The sequence below is a fragment of the Hypanus sabinus genome, chromosome 25, assembly GCF_030144855.1.
Source record: "Hypanus sabinus isolate sHypSab1 chromosome 25, sHypSab1.hap1, whole genome shotgun sequence".
NCBI lineage: Eukaryota > Metazoa > Chordata > Chondrichthyes > Myliobatiformes > Dasyatidae > Hypanus > Hypanus sabinus.
The window spans coordinates 25,711,658-25,728,433 of record NC_082730.1 but is presented as its reverse complement, the minus strand read 5'-3'; positions in this window follow the sequence as shown (position 1 = coordinate 25,728,433).

Sequence of the window (16,776 nt, the reverse complement as noted above, 5' to 3'; positions counted from 1 at the left end):
AAAAATGTTATTAGAAAAAAACTTATATGGTAATTTATATATAAGCAGTGGAGATCTTTTATCAATCTCCTTATACCCTGCTTGCATTTTCTACAACATACCCTGACGAAGGGTCATGGCCTGAAATGTCGGCACTTTATTCCTCTCCATAGATGCTGCCTGACCTGCTGAGTTCCTCCAGCATTTCGTTCGTGTTACTCTGGATTTCCAGCATCTGAAGAACCTCTTGTGCTGGTACATTAATACACATTGTCGGGCTCAGATTAGGTTTAGTTTAGTTGTGGTCAGATTGGATTTGAGCTAGTTGTTTATACTTTGTATCGCTCTCATCTTAGTGATGGTCTAGTCAGGCAAGACTCTATTCTTCCCTTAGTGGATGGATCACTGGACAGTGACAAGAGTGAGAAATCTGAGTGATCTCCTTTTGCAAGGCACATGATCCAACTACATTGTGTGTAGTTCAGTAAAATGTCATTCACTGAGCCTTCAATGGACAGCCCTAGACACTGTCCTGTTGAAGAAAATTACAAGCAGGGTATAAGGAGATTGATAAAAGAGCTTCGCAGCTTATATACAAATTACCATTTCATTTTTTTTTCCTTTAATAACATTTTTATTCAGAGTAGGATTATCCTTCCAGCAGGATTTCTGTGCCTTGCATATTAAGAAACAGCTTCTCCATTTATTACTGGCAAAGAGGTATAACAGACATGCTCTGAAAAGAGTCCCCTCATAAACTAATTACTTGCGTAAACACCCTCTGTTATAAATAGAAGTTGCTTTTTTTAATAGCTTCTCTGGGGAAGAGTTACAGAATCAGCAAGCATGCCATGATCCACTGAATGACTCACTTTGCAACTGTCTAATTAACAATGGTTTATTTTTTTGAAACTTCACCAGCGGAGAAATTGAGCTCTGCTGCAAAGTTATCCTTTCCCAGTGCTACAGGTGTTGAATTGCATTACATTCTCAAATCGGGATCCAACCGGTGGAAGTGCAAAGCAAATTTGTTGTCAAAGTATGTATGCATCACCATATTTGCAGCCTATGGACAGTGTGGCCCTCAATCCATCTCTCTCACGCACACACACACACACACACACACACGTATTTGGCAGCTCGGGGTGACAGCAATATTAGTAGAGCACCACTGATCCTTTCCTGCCAAGTCAAATTACTCACACACCATGTTAACTGTAGTACACATGGGAAACCTAGCACTGGCAACAGAAAGAATCTACTGTCCTCCCCCTCAACGTCGATGACATTCCAACAGATTCACAATTACTTGCAGATTTGTTGAACTTTAGGACTGCTGGAAAAATTGTGCTGCAATTTGCGGTCATGTACACTTGCAGTCAAAATTGATTGCTTTGGTTATAATCTCAGAGGCCCCTTGCATGACAAGGTGGATCTAAAGGCATGGACACTTTGAGGGAAGAAGCACTAAAATAATGAACTGTGCTCAAGAGATCTTTCATCCAAGTGTTTATATTTTAATGAATTTATCACCAACCATCTGAGCATTTCAGGTAAGGCCAGCATTTATTGCTGTTCCTAATTGCCCTTGGGAAAATGACAGTGAGGTTTATTTTTGAACAACTGAATTTGTTATTTTATTTCGATATGCTGCATAGTAACTCACTCTTCCAGCATATGTACCCACACCACCCAATTTCCCTCATGCGTAATAAAGCTACCAATTAACCTACTAATCCATAATTCTCTGGAATGTGGGCGGAAACTGAAGCACTGTAGGAAGTCCTTGCAGTCATGGGGAGAACGCAAGACAGTGGCGGAATTGAAACGAGTCACTGCCGTTGTAATAGTACCACGCTATCCTGATGAAGTTAGTCCCAGAGCATTGTTGGGAAAAGAGTTTCAGGATTTGGACCAAGTGCTGTTAAAAGAATGGTGTTCAATTTCCAACTCAGAATGGTGTGCAGTTTAGAAGGGAACATGTATGGAATGGGATTCCAGTGCCCGGGAAGTCCTTGTCATTTTTAATGATTGTAGATGTGGAAGGTGCTGTTGAAATAAGATGGATGGGTATATGAAGTCATTTTATAGAAGGTAGACAGTCAATCACTCCACCTGGGTGGTGGAGGGGACAGATGTTTACCATGGTGGATGTGGGAGCTACACTCACCCATGCAGTTGGAATCACCCTTCAGTCTAATGTCTCGTAGTTTGAAGGGAAGTATTTGGAGTGTCAGGAACTAAATTACATTGCAGTCTTTCAGCCTGTGACTTGTTCTTTTAATTATGGTATTTATTTACTGATCAGTGGTGAACCCCAAGATGTTGATGTGACAGATGTGGCAATGGTAAGGCCACCTTCTGCATAGTTCCCTGCTGCTGATCTAATGATCAAACATTGGGCATTCACGAACCTGCTGGAGATCATTGGGCCTCGGACCACCCTGTAAGAGTAATGTTCTGGGGTCAGGATGACTGACGTCAACAATCCTTATTGGAGTGTTTCTTCTTTGGTTCCCATTGGCTTAATTTCTATCAGGGTCTGCTTAGGTCACATTGGACCAAATGTTATCTTTATGTCAGGGCAGTCAGTCTCAACTCGCCTCCCAAATTCAACTCACACCGACACTGAAATGAGGTCTGAAGCAACACTAGCAATGGGACGGCTCAATGGCATAATGGTTAGCATGACACTGTTACAGTCCCAGTGATTCAAGTTGAACTCTATGGAATTTGTACATTCTCCCTGTGACCACATGGGTTTCCCCATGGTGCTCAGGTTTCCTCCCATGTGCAAAGAAATAATGACAATGGAGCAGTAGGATTAAAGCTTTTTACTGAGCCACGTTAGCCACTGTAGACACTGAGCAACTTACAGTGCAGGAGCTATGAACCCAACCTGCCGAGATGAAAGAACATGCACACTTGAAGGCCCACGTGAGAAGAGAGGGCCGCCCTCTGCACGCAGGAGGCCCAGTCGATTCACCACATGATCAATCGACCGTATGCGCACGTTCTGCATTCTCGTAGTTGGGTGGCGTGGGCTTGTTGGGAAGGAGGGGCCTGGTACTGTGCTATAACTCTAAATGCACAGCTAGTCTTGCAAAAATTCCAAATCGAATTTGGTTATTCCAATGATGAGTTATTCACTCATAACATAGAAAGAGGCTATTCAGCCTAATATGTTAATGCTGAAACTCAGACCAATCTCACTCCTCCGCTCATTCTCCAGTAATTTGTTCTAACCCTAACTCCAGCCTATTCTCCTTCACATGCCTGTCAAACTTTGTCCCCCTGCCTCCATCTCCATTTCTCTTAAATGTACCTACTTTGGGGTAACCTATAATGATCAGTTTTCCTTCTTAGGGATGTGGAAAGAATCTGCAGCACCAAGGGAAAAGTTAGTGAGTAAGTCCCTCACTTTGTTAATGACGATTGATTGGGCAGTAATTAGATGTATTAGATTTATGCTGCTTTTTATGCACAGTAAATACATGCATAGGATTTTTTTCTATACTATTGGGTCAGTGAGAGTGGTACAACTGTACTGGAAAAGCTTGTCTTGAGGCATAGACAATTCTGGAGCAAGGGTTTTGGATGCTGAATGACACTATAAACTTCGCAGTTTCTTGTGTTCTCAGCTGCTTCTTGCTATCACATGACTCAAGCCCATCAATCACATAAGCCAAAAATTGGCCTTTGTGATGGTGGGAATCCTAAGAAGCAGCCATGATGTGTCTGCATACATGGCTGAAGATGGGTGGAATGCCTTGGCCTTGACTCAAACTCACAAGCTGGACGCTGCCCTTGCTGAGAATGAGAATGTTTCTAGAGTTTCATTTAGCTGTTTAATTGAATTCTTCCATTTAAGAACAGGTGTGGCTGGAGTGCAGAGAATGAATCTAATTCATTGGTAGTGAGATTGTTTGGTTATTTGTTGTCCTGTGCTGCAGCTTCATCAGATTTGACACCTCATTTTGATGCTCCTCCCAGCAAAGTCTTCTGCACTCATCAGTGAACCCTGGCTTGAAAGTAATCTTTGAATGAAGGAAACGCTTTGCTTTGAGGTTTCGGATTACAATTGTGCATATTTCATCTGGTTTATAATTCTGATGGTGGATCTTGGAGTCCACGCATTAACTGATGGAGTGATTAAGAAGGCATATGGTATGTTGGCCTTTGTTAGTCAGGGATTGAATTCTAGAGCCACAAGGTAATGTTGCAGCTCTATAAAGCTCTAGTTAGACCACAATAGGACATCTTATTATAGGAAAGATGTGTGAGCTTTAGAGAGGATGGAGAGCAGGTTTAGTAAGATGCCGCCTGGATTAGAGATCATGTCTTACGAAGAAAGATTGAATAAGCTAGGACTTTTTCCTTTGGAATGAAGGAAGATGAGAGGTGACTTTATATAGGTGTATAAGAGATGAGGGAGATAGATATAGTGGACAACCAGTGCCTTTTCTGAGGTCAGCAATGGCTAATATGTGATGACATACTTTTAACCGACTGGAGAAAAGTCTAGGGGAATCTGTCAGAGTTAGGGCTTTTATTTTACACAGAAAGTAGTAGGTGCGTGGAAAGCACTGCCGGGGTGATGGTAGATACACTAGGAACATTTAAGAAGCTCCTTTGTAGGCAGATGAAATAGAGGGCTATGTAATAGTGAAGGATTAGATTGATCTTGGTGTAAGTTAAAAGGTCAGTAATGCAGTACTGTGCTGTAATGTTCAATGTACAGTGTCTCTTGGGTACCATATTTCAGGACACTTCATCTATTCTGAGTCCCACGGCAAAACATATAAAATAACAGATGATCTGGAATTAACATTCTCCATACTGATGACCACTAAGGTGTGCCATTAACTAGAAACAAGACTTCAGCCATTGAGTTGCACCAAGAGAGGAAGTCCAGCAACTCTCACATTCTGGCCCTCAAGTTCAGCTGCAGTAGAGAGCACCACCAGGGATCTCTATTGGAGAAGGGAGCCATCTATTCCTCCTTAGTAGGTGAGATATAGGTAATGATTGGGCTTCCCGATCATGAGTGAATAAAATCATGTCCCATTAAGAGTGAACACACAAATCCAATTTGATGCAATTAGTTTGCATTCATAATGGTGAAAACTTTGAATGCAGGGCAAACAGCTGATTTTGGGTTTTTTTTTGTGGACTACGTATTACTGCAAACCTGCTGCCAACATTAAATGTGGTTCATGTAGAACAACTCAATCCCCATCTTTGTCTTGTTAGTTGTAGCCAGGGTGAATGCAACATCACATTAGTAGAAATGCTTGAAATTGAGGTATAACCTGTGAGGTATTATCCAACCTGACCACATTCCTCTACCATTACAAGCAGTCTTACAGGGCTTTATTATCTATGCTGAGCTAGGATCACATGGTTACTGAAGATGAAATTCACTGTCACTGCCAAGAGTGATGGACAGAATGAATGGTAAACATCCTGGGACAAATCAGAGCTGTCCATAAAATGGTTCACCTTATAGCTTACCAGACATCTAGTTAGCTCTGCACATGATGGATGTAAGTACATTTTTCTGGGCTGGACCAAAGAAATATGTAATCAAGAATGTTTTCATCTGTTCAGTTTCAGTGATATTCACCAGCCTTCCGCATGCAGGTATGTACGAAATGATAAACCTTTGTTGCATACTACAGACCTAAGCCTCAACTGATCCTTTAATTGTTCATTTTCCTTATCAGTCTCCAGAAAAGCCTCCAGCAACCACAGTCAAGCACTTCTACCATTATTGGTAGAATCTCAGGTGGTGACAAGAGGGCGTACAGAAGTGAGATATGCCAACTAGGGGAATGGTGATGCAGCAACAACCTATCACTCAACGTCAAGTAAGACAAAAGGGCTGATTGTGGACTTCAGGAAGGTTAAGATGAAGGAACACATACCAATCCTCATAGAGGGATCAGAAGAGGAGAGATTGAGCAGCTTCAAGTTCCTGGGTGTCAAGATCTCTGAGGATCTAACCTGGTCCCAACACACTGATGTAATCATAAAGAAGGCAAGACAGCGGCTATACATTATTAGGAGTTTGAAGCGATTTGGCATGACAACAAATACGCTCAAAAACTTCTATAGATGTACTGTGGAGAGCATTCTGACAGGCTGCATCACTGTCTGATATGGAGGGGCTACTGCATAGGACCGATAGAAGCTGCAGAAGGTTGTAAATCTAGTCAGCTCCATCTTGGGTACTAGCCTACAAAATACCCAGGACATCTTTAGGAAGTGGTGTCTCAGAAAGGCAGCATCCATTATTAAAGACCTCCAGCACCCAGGGCATGCACTTTTCTCATTGTTACCATCAGGTAGAAGATATAGAGGCCCGAAGACACACACTCAGTGATTCAGGAACAGCTTCTTCCCCTCTGCCATCCGATTCCTAAATGGACTTTGAAGCTTTGAACACTACCTCACTTTTACAGTATTTTTGTTTTTGCACTTTTTAAAAATAATCTATTCAATATACATAATTGATTTACTTATTTATTTGTTATGTTCTATTTTATTTTTTATTATTATTTTTTTCTCTCCTTCCCTGCTAGATTATGTATTGTGTTGAATTGCTGCTGCTAAGTTAACAAATTTCACATCACATGCTGGTGATAATAAACCTGATTCTGATTCTGATTCTCCAATGAGAGTGACAGAGTCACCTTATCATTTAATGGCCTCCTAAACCTAGAGTATGTTTACTAGCATATGCAGTAATTAACCTTTTTCCAATACTGGCCTTTTATTCCTAATGTTGACCTCATTCACTGTCTGCCAGCAATGCTTCTTATTGGATCATGGCATCATAGAGAGATTCAGCATGGCACCAGTGCCTTCAGCCCACTCAGCCCACACCTCCTATCAGGCATCCAATTACAGAAATTTTAACTTAATCCCATTTTTTATTCTCTGTACATTCTCATCAACCTCCTCCACATTCTATCACACATGCACGTAGTGAACCAGTTTAGAATTGCCAAATTTACCTACCAATCTGCACTATTCTAGGATTTTGGTGAGAACCAGAGCACAGAGAGAATCACACACTGTCACAGGGAGACTGTAAACTCCACACATACAGCACCTGAGATCAGTATTGAGCCCAGGTCTCTGATGTGGTGAGGAAACAGCTGTACCACTGGACATGATGTGAGGGTTCTAGTTGGCTACCTCTATAGGGAGACACTTGTCTTTCTTTCCACCTTTTCCACTAAAGCTTCTGGCAATCTGGTTGACTGCTCTCATCACATTTTCTTCCACGTGTTCAAGTCTTGGTGCCCGATAATCGCAGAATTTCTATACTTGTATTTGTGTCCATCCAATAACCGGTGCTGACTAAACCCTCCGATTATTACAATTAGACTTGGATATGAATATCAGGTACAACTCTTGTTTGATTAAACTGGCTCACCTTTTTTCCATATCAAGATCCTATCCCAGTGCATATTTTCTAGCAAGATTTAATTTCTATTTTGCCCAACATGGATTATCTCCACAGGAGATGTGGCAATATGGTTACCTCACAAACAATATATGAATAAATCCCATTCAGAAATGTCCATACATGGCCTCCTCTACTGCCATAATGAGGCCAAACTCTGGGTGGAGGAACAACACCTCATATACCGTCTGGGTAGTCCCCAGCCCCTTGATATGAACATCGAATTCTCCAACTTCCTGTAATTCCCCCCCTCTCCCTTCCACCATCCCACTTTCACTCTGCCTCCTCTTCTAGCTGCCTATCACCTCTCTCAAGATTCTGCCTTCTACTACCCATAGTGCATTCCCCTTAGATTCCTTCTTCACCTCCCCTGCCTATCCCCTCCCTGCTTCCCCTCCCCCACCCATTGATCTTTCTTCTGATTGGTTTTTCTCCTGGCACCTTCCACCCCCCCCCCACCTTCTTTATAGGGCCCCTGCCCCCTCCTTCTTCAGTCCTGATGAAGGGTCTCAGCCCGAAATGTTGACTGCTCCTTTCACCGGATGCTGCTCGACCTGCTGAGTTCATCCAGCTTGTGTTTATATGAATAAAAACAATCTGGTAAGTGAGAGTCATAGAGTCACTACAGCACAGACTATTTGGCCCATCTATTCCATGCTAGCCTTGTGTCCTGCCTAGTGCCATTTATTTGCGCTGGGATTATAGCCCTCCATACATCTCTCATCCATTTACTTATCCAAATTACTCTTAAATGTCACAAATGTATCCAGATCTACCACATATGCTGCAGCTCATTCCACACTCACACCACTCTGAGTGAAGACATTCCCTCTCAGATACCCGTTAAATATTTCACCTTTCAACATCAGCCTGTGACCTCTAGCTCTCATCTCACCCAAACTCCGGGGAAAAAGCCTGCAAGCATCCACCCTGTTGATACCCCTCATAATTTTGTATACCTCTATAAGATCTCCTCTCTTTCTCCTGCACGCTCCAGTCTGTGGCCTTGGTTGAGAAGAACTAGATCAGAAATTCCATAGCATGTACTGATTGGTGCTGAAGACGAGTTTCCTAGAATATTGACTTTGGCCTGGGACTGAATGCATCTCCAAAGCCAACCTATTACTCCCAATTTTTCAGGTGACAAAATGTGTTCAAAATATAAACCAAAATCTGTAGGGTAGAACTGAGATCAGAAAATCCATTTTAAAACACAGTGCTTTATGAATAAAAATGAGTACCATCCTGAATAACAAGAGTAAGTCATTCAGGCCTCAGTACTATCATTCAAATAGACCTTTCATTGTCTGGTTTTGCCTCATGTCCCAGATAACCATACCACCAAAAATCTACTGACGTCACTCCTAAAGGTTTCAATCCCACTTCAGGATCTACAGACTTGCAGCACTTTTACATTTTCTTCTAGTGCCTGAACAAATAATTCCTTCATAATTGTACTCTTCCTTTGCATTCCCCTTTCCAACAAATATTCTTTTTCTCCATTGACCCCATTGAATCCATTTAACATATGAAATGTGATTAAATCACCCCTCAATTCATTGGAACATCTGCTAAATTGGAGATAATTTACTCCTTTGCTTTTCTGGTGCAAATATCTGAGGTTAGGAACCCAAAGCTTTTTGTTACTCAGACTAATGAAAAACAATGAATACTTGAACCAGCTGCCAGAGGACTGCAAGCATTTATGGATCTAGATGTTCAGCAAGATTGCCACCTTCAGGAGAGGAGGAGTTGACTGTATGCAATAAACATGCAACACACGCACATTGAGTTCTGCTTCTGAAATTCTGTTCCATTCACTGAAGTTTAAAAATGCAGTTGTATACCATTTTAAATTAAGTGCCATGATCTGGTTGTCAATGCAAGGGCAGCATTGAAAGGCAATACATAATTGTCCTTCAGATGACATCTTCTTTAATCACTGTAGTCCTTTTATTGAAAGTATTCCCAAAATGCTATTTAATTTAGGGAAAAATCAGTACCCAGCATTTACATCATTTGCAGCAGATGGTGAATTTCCACCCTAACATTTCCAAATTCTTGCCTTATGCATTAATTACTTCAGCCACTTCTCAGCCGTTCCCTTGCCTCCACTTTTCAGCTGAACATGTCGTCCCATAGCTGAGGATAATTTCCACAGGATTATAATGCCAACTCACCACTTAGAGAGGAAGATCCAGTCAGTAACACATTACCCATCTTGTTCATCAGTCTGCTCTCCGGATAACCTCAATGAACAATTAGCAGCTATATTATACTGAGGTTAAGGAGTTAATAGGAAAGCACAAAGTGTGTGAAAATTGTTTTCAGTTTCTCAGGGAGCAATGAGGACATGAGCATAAAAATGTCGGCTATTGATGAACAAGTTTTTGCAACTCTTACTGCAATAATGCAGGTAACATAAAGGCAAGTTTGCATTGGAGGTTAGAACCATATCAGCCAAATCCAGCTGAATGGAGGAGAATGTTTGAAAGGCTGATGGAGATTCATTGATTCACTTATTACTAGAGGTAAGACAAACGTACAATAGTTATTTGGTCCATGTAAAACTCGCAAGGTTGCTCTCTGTCACGCGCCCGCAATCTGATTCTTGTATGAGTCAGAATGATGGCACAACACAGAGAGTGAGCTTGTCAAGCTGTTGATACTCCACACCGTGAGCCCCTGAAAGATGCCCTGCGTTGTCTGGCCAAGAAGGATCTGTAACTATGTAACAGTGTCATTAGGAGAACATGGTCACCATCATCATGAGGAAACACTGCAGGTGTATTGGGCACGTGATGAGGAGAGAGGTGAGCTCCATTATCAAGACAACACTTCACTGGAACCTTGAAGAACAGAGGAAACACGGGAGACCAAAGACAATTTGGCGTCATACCATAGCAGCAGAAATGAGGACCCTGAACCACATCTGGGGCACAGTAAAGAAGATGGCCAAGGACAGACAGAGTTGGAGGACCTTCATTGCAACCCTAAATGTTAGTGGCATAACAGGTAGAAAGTAAGTAAATAAAAATCACAATGAAGGCTAGAGTTCAACAGACCTCTCTTTCACCAGCTACTGTTTTATTAGGAATCCAAATCAAATAGTGATTTAGATAGTGACACAAACTTAAAGCACTCAGATTCTTGGTTTATTATGCATTCTTCCTGAGGTAGTTTTTCCAATTTCGAAATGGAATTACGAAAGCACACAGTGGATTGGTTTGCTATTATAGACTGCCATTGAACCTTCAGAAAGATTGTATCTTGTTCATGAAAAAAAGCAAACTACGCCTGCTTATAAAAAGAAATGAAAAAAAGTGAGATCCAAGTCTTTGTAAAATTGCCAGAATTCGTGGTAATTCATTTTACGATCTAATCTGAAACAGGCGCTTTGGCAGATTGACCAAGCCATGTGGGACACATATTCCAGCACAGTGTGTCTCATTGCACACAAACGCCTAACTCTACTTCTTAAAACAAACACAGGCCAGAAGACGCACCCCATCAAGTTTGCTTTAGTGATGAAGGGTATCCTTGGCCATTACACAATGTGAGGAATATTATTCAGAAGCCATAAACAAAGCACCAAAGAGTGGAATATACAGTACATTCAGTGATCACTGTATGAGTTACCTCCTGTACCTAATAAAGTGGCCACAGTTCCTGGTTTTCTGCTGCTGTAGCCCATCCACTTCAAGGTTCAACATGTGTGTTCAGAGATGCTCTTCTGCACACTACTTCTGTAACACATGGTTATTTGATTTGCTGTCAGCTTGAACCCGTCTGGCCATTCTCATCTGACCTCTCCCATTAACAAGACATTTTCGCCCACAGAGTTGCCACTCACTGGATTTTTTTTCTAAGTTTTTCTCACTGTTCTCAGCAAACTCTGGAAACTCGTGAGTGAAATTACCCAGCGATCAGCAGTTTCTGCGATACTCAAACCATCCATCCGGCACCAACAATCATACTATGGTTGAAATCACTTAGACCACATTTTCTCCGCATTCTGGCATTTGGTCTGAAGAAGAACTGAACCTCTTGACCATGTCCGCATGCTTTTATGGATTGTTTGCTGCCACATGATTGGCTGATTAGATAGTTGCATTGGTGTACCTAATAAAGTGGCCACTCTGTATAAAAAAATTCTTGTATTCTGTTCATTGTATACCAACAACCTTGAGCTTTGTGAAGATACATGTTGCAATGAAAGGGAAAGGCGTCAAATAAAGAGACATGTGACAATAAGCTTTATCAAACATAGGCTGAAAAATCCTGTTATTTGAAGAAAATGCCGACAGCCATGGTCTACAGTCTCACTTCCATCAAGCTTTAAAGGGCTATTTTTCAATGGTCACAGTTGTGTGACACCGTCAATTCCAACAACAAGCAGATGAGGGAAATGTCCAGATAAACAAGTAATGGTCGTGGTAGTCAAGGAATAAACTTTGCCCCGGAGATCAGGTAGTGCTTTACCATCATTTGGTCCTGTAATTTATCACTGAGAAGGGCCTTTGTTTTATATCAGAAAGGAGCACTATCAGCTCCAACAAATTCAAGCAACCAACAGTGCAGGGACATCAACGCCTGCGTAATAAGTCAAACATCAAACTGCAACTGACCAAGACTGATGCATCTCAAGCACTGCAGCAGTACCAGAATAGAGGTGCACCATCACCATTATGGCAACACTTCAGGCAATGCATGGCCATCAACGATGCACCCCTGCACAAACACCGCGACGTCACAGAAGTGCAGCGGTATCAGCAATACAACATCACCAGCGATGCAGCACCACAAATGGTGCAGCAAAACCAACAGCACAGTAATGCAAACTCTGCAGCACTACCAAAAATGACAGTACTACTGTACAAAAGATCAGCCGAGATAAGGCTGCGGGGCTACAGAGAGTTAAGAGTTTAAGTAAAGAAAATCAGCTACTGGACACAAATACAGAGCTAAGGCAAATAAAGTTCAACAGATTTGATCATCTATTGGAGAATTCATTTTTGAACAAGTTAGAATTTTAGACTGAATTCTTGTGCCAATGGAAAGCTGTAGTTAACCTACAAATCCAACTAGATTATTAATTAATGGTGTCATAAGACTGCCAAATTCCTAATGGGGCAACAATCCAAGTGAGATGAGAATTTATTGCCTGTGTAACTCCTGAATTTATTTTGGAGTTGTGATATTCAAGCAGGGTGAGAATTAAACATGATTCTGTAAGATTAGGGTAAGGATTTAGTTACTGCTTTTGGTTTACAAGTTCTGCTCTTTACATACATTAGTCTATTGGGTATAAATTATTTTCAAATTAAATTTTTATTTATTTAGAGATATAGCACAGTAACAGGCCATTCCAACCCAACAGCCCATGGCACCCAATTACACCCATGTGACCAATTAATCTTCTAACCGCTCGTCTTTGGGATGTGGGAGGAAACTGGAGCTTCCGGAAGATAATGGAGTCACTGGGCGAACATACAGGCAGCAGAGGGAATTGAACGCGGGCTGCTGGCCGTGTAAAGTGTTACACTAACCACTGCGTTACCATGCCAGCCAGAATTTCGGGAATTTGTAAAAGCCTTAAAAATCTGAAAAGCATTCAATAACCTATGTACCAGCATCAACCTGAGGCATTCAGAGGGTAATGGATGGAACCCTCTGATGTATTGTGCCTGTGATGCTACAGCACAAGTTTTTCATAGCATACATGTTCCTATGCAATTGGCAATACACTTGACTTTGTCTTTGACATAATCGTAGCCAGAAGGAAAGTTATGTTCCCTGGTAAGAAGGCACCATTATACCCAATCTTCCTGAGCTCTAATATAAGGGTTAAATTTTAGGACTCTTGAAACATTGACAATTAATCAATATCCTTAAGTGTTAATGGGATTTGATGATCTAAGGAGATAGGGCAGATAGTAAAAGATTCAATTTTGATGTCCTTTATTTGCATTTCTCAAATCTGAGATTAATTTTGTTAATCACCGTCTTAAACATTACATAACCAAGTTCAGCAAATAAAATTAAGGTGGAAAGTTCAAAGTAAATTTATTATCAAGTAAATGTATATGTAATAGTAGATATCATTCTAAACTACCTTGAGAAATGTTTTCTTGTAGACATTCACAGTAAATATAAAGAAACACAATCGAATCTATGATAAGCCATACACAACAAAGATGACAGTTGAGGGTCAGATATTCGATGACAAAACAGGCTTGAGAGGCTCAAAACATTTCTGAGTTCCTGATTTGGCATATCCCCACATCCACTAATATACTTTGCCCATTTTTCATTCCAAGTTTCACATCTCGTCCCATGAAGCATCCTAGACATCATCATTCTTGAGTCCTGGACTCACCCAATTTGGGAGCATGTTTACACAATGAATGAGCCTGTTGCTTACACATTTCTGATGTCTTCAGAATGTGCAGAAGAAGAAAGCTTGCTGTCACTTCTTTCCCTCGTCTTGAGGCCAGAGGCAAAATTACTGTACAGTTGTTAATTGCTTGGGAGGGAAAGAAGGCAGCAGAGCTGGCAGGCCTATCTCAATCATAGACTTACCAATAAAGAAGTCAACTTAATGGCAGCAGTAATGTCCCAAGTGTCCATCGCCATATACCACACAGGAAGGCAAGTGAGCAAGGTGAAAATTTGCTTGTGGTCAAAATTCCATTGACCTGCAGACTGTAAAGTGATTTGCTCAAACCCAAAGGCATAGAAGTCACAACATAAGTTCAAGTATGTCCTTGTTTTCTGGAATACACTGTACTGATAGACTGATAGTTTCTCCAATAGCACTTGTTGGAAACTGCAGACATAATTTCATAATATTCAGACCTTAACACCATAAGACATGAGAGTAGATTTAGATGAATAGGCCCATCAAGTCTTTTCTGCCATTCCATCATGGCTGATTTTGTAACCCTCTCAACTCCTCTTTCCTAACTTTGACACCCTGACTAATCAAGATTCTATAAACCTTCGCTTTAAAAACGCTCAATGACTTGGCGTCTACAACCATCCACGGATGTGAATTTCACTGATTCACCATCCTCTGGGTAAAGAAATTCCTCTTCATTTCTGTTCTAAATGGACATCCTTCCAGTCCAGAAACTCTCCCACTATTGGAAGTATCCTCTGCAAATCCACTCTATTTAGGCCTTTCAATATTCAATAGGTTTCAATGTGATTCCTCCCCACCCATTCTTCTGAACTCCTGAAAGTAAAGGTTCAGAGCTATCAAATACTCATTGTACGTTAACTCTTTCATTCCTGGAATCATTCCCATGCACATCCTCTGGACCCTCTCCAAAGCCACCACAGCCTTTCTTAGATAACAGCCCCAAAACTGTTCACAATAATCCAAGTGCAGTCTGGCCAATGCCTTATAAAGCCTCCGTTTTATTCTCTTGCTTTCATATTCTTGTCCTGTCAAAATGAATGCTGACATTGAATTTCCCTTCCTTGCCGCCGACTCAGCCTGCAAGTTAACTTTTCAGGAATCCTGCAAGTTCCTTTGTACCTCTGATTTTTGAAATTTCTCCTGTTTAGAAAATAGTATATGCCTTTATTCCTTCTACCAAAGTGCATGACCATACACTATATTTCATCTGCTTCTTCTTTGTCCATTCTCCCAATCTGTCTAAGTCCTTTTTTAGACTCCCTACTCCCTTAACACAACCTGCCCCTCCTCTTGTCTTCATGTCATCTGCAAACTTGGCCACAAAGTCATGAAATCATTGCATATAATGTGAAAAAAAAAGCAGTCTTAATGCCAACCCCTGTGAAACACCACCAGTCACCGGCAGCCAACCAGAAAAGGCCCCATTTATTCCCACTCTTTTCTCCTGTCAGTCAGCTAATCTTCTATCCACGCTAATATCTTTCCTGTAATATCACGGGCTCTTACCTTGTTAAACAGCCTTATGTGTGGCACCTTGTCAAAGTCCTTCTGTAAATCCAAGTAAACAACATCCACTGCCTCTCCTTTTTCTCCTCAAAGAATTCCAACAGATTCGTCAGGCAAGATATCCCCTTAAGGAAACCATACTGACCAGCCTATTTTACCATGTGTCTCCACGTGCCCAAAACCACGTCCTTAATAATGGACTCCAACACCTTCTCAACCACTGAAGTCAGGCTAACTGGCCTATAATTTCCATTCTTCTGCCTCCCTTTTTAAAGAGTGGAGTGACATTTGCAATTTCCCGTCCTCTGGAACAATTCCAGAATCCAGTGATTCTTGAAAGATCATTACCAATGCCTCCATCATCTCTCCAGCTACCTCTTTCAGAACCATGGGATGTAGTCCATCTGGTCGAGGTGACTTATTTACCTTCAGACTTTTCAGCTTCCCAAACACCTTCTCCTTAGTAATAGCAACTACACTAACTTCTGCCCCCTGACACTCATGAATTTCCAGCATATGGCTAGTGCCTTCCACAGTGAAGGCTGACACAAAACACTTACTAAGTTTATCTGACATTTCTTTGTCCCCATTACCACCTCTCCAGCACAATTTTCCAGAGGTCTGATATCCACTCCCACCTCTCTTTTACTCTTGATACAATGAATCTAAAAAAAATTCTCATCATCTTTTATGTTATTGGCTCACTTACTTGCATATTTCATCTGTTCTCTTTTTAAGTTTGAAATTGTATTTTAAAGTAAAATTGGATAGGTATATGGACAGGAAAGGAATGGAGGGTTATGGGCCGAGTACAGGTTGGTGCTGGGACTAGGTGAGAGTAAGCGTTCGGCATGGTCCAGAAGGGCTGAGATGGTCTGTTTTCGTGCTGTAATTGTTATATGATTAAATGGCTTTTTAGTTGTCTTCTGTTGTTTTTTAAAAGATCTCCAATCCCCTAACTTCCCACTATATTTTGCTACAATATATATTATGCCCTCTCCTTTGCTTTATGCTCTGCTTGACTGCAATCTCTTCCTTTTATAAACATAAGAAATTCTGCAGACACTGGAAATTCAAAGAAACACATACAAAATGCTGGAGGAACTCAGCAGATCAGACAGCATCTATGGACATGAATAAACAGTCAATGTTTTGGGCCAAGACCTCTCTTTTTCTTTTATGCTGACTCTGACTTTATGCTTCTGACACAAAGCATCACCAGCAAGAAACACACCTCATGAAATTGAACATGAACTTCCCACCTGAATGTTGAGAGAGAAAGTTATGGGGCAGTATAATCTGACATTACTGACAATTGTTTCAAAACCACTCTGATCTATTTTACCATGTAAGACCATAAATGATATTAGTGATGAGCATCATACACACAAAT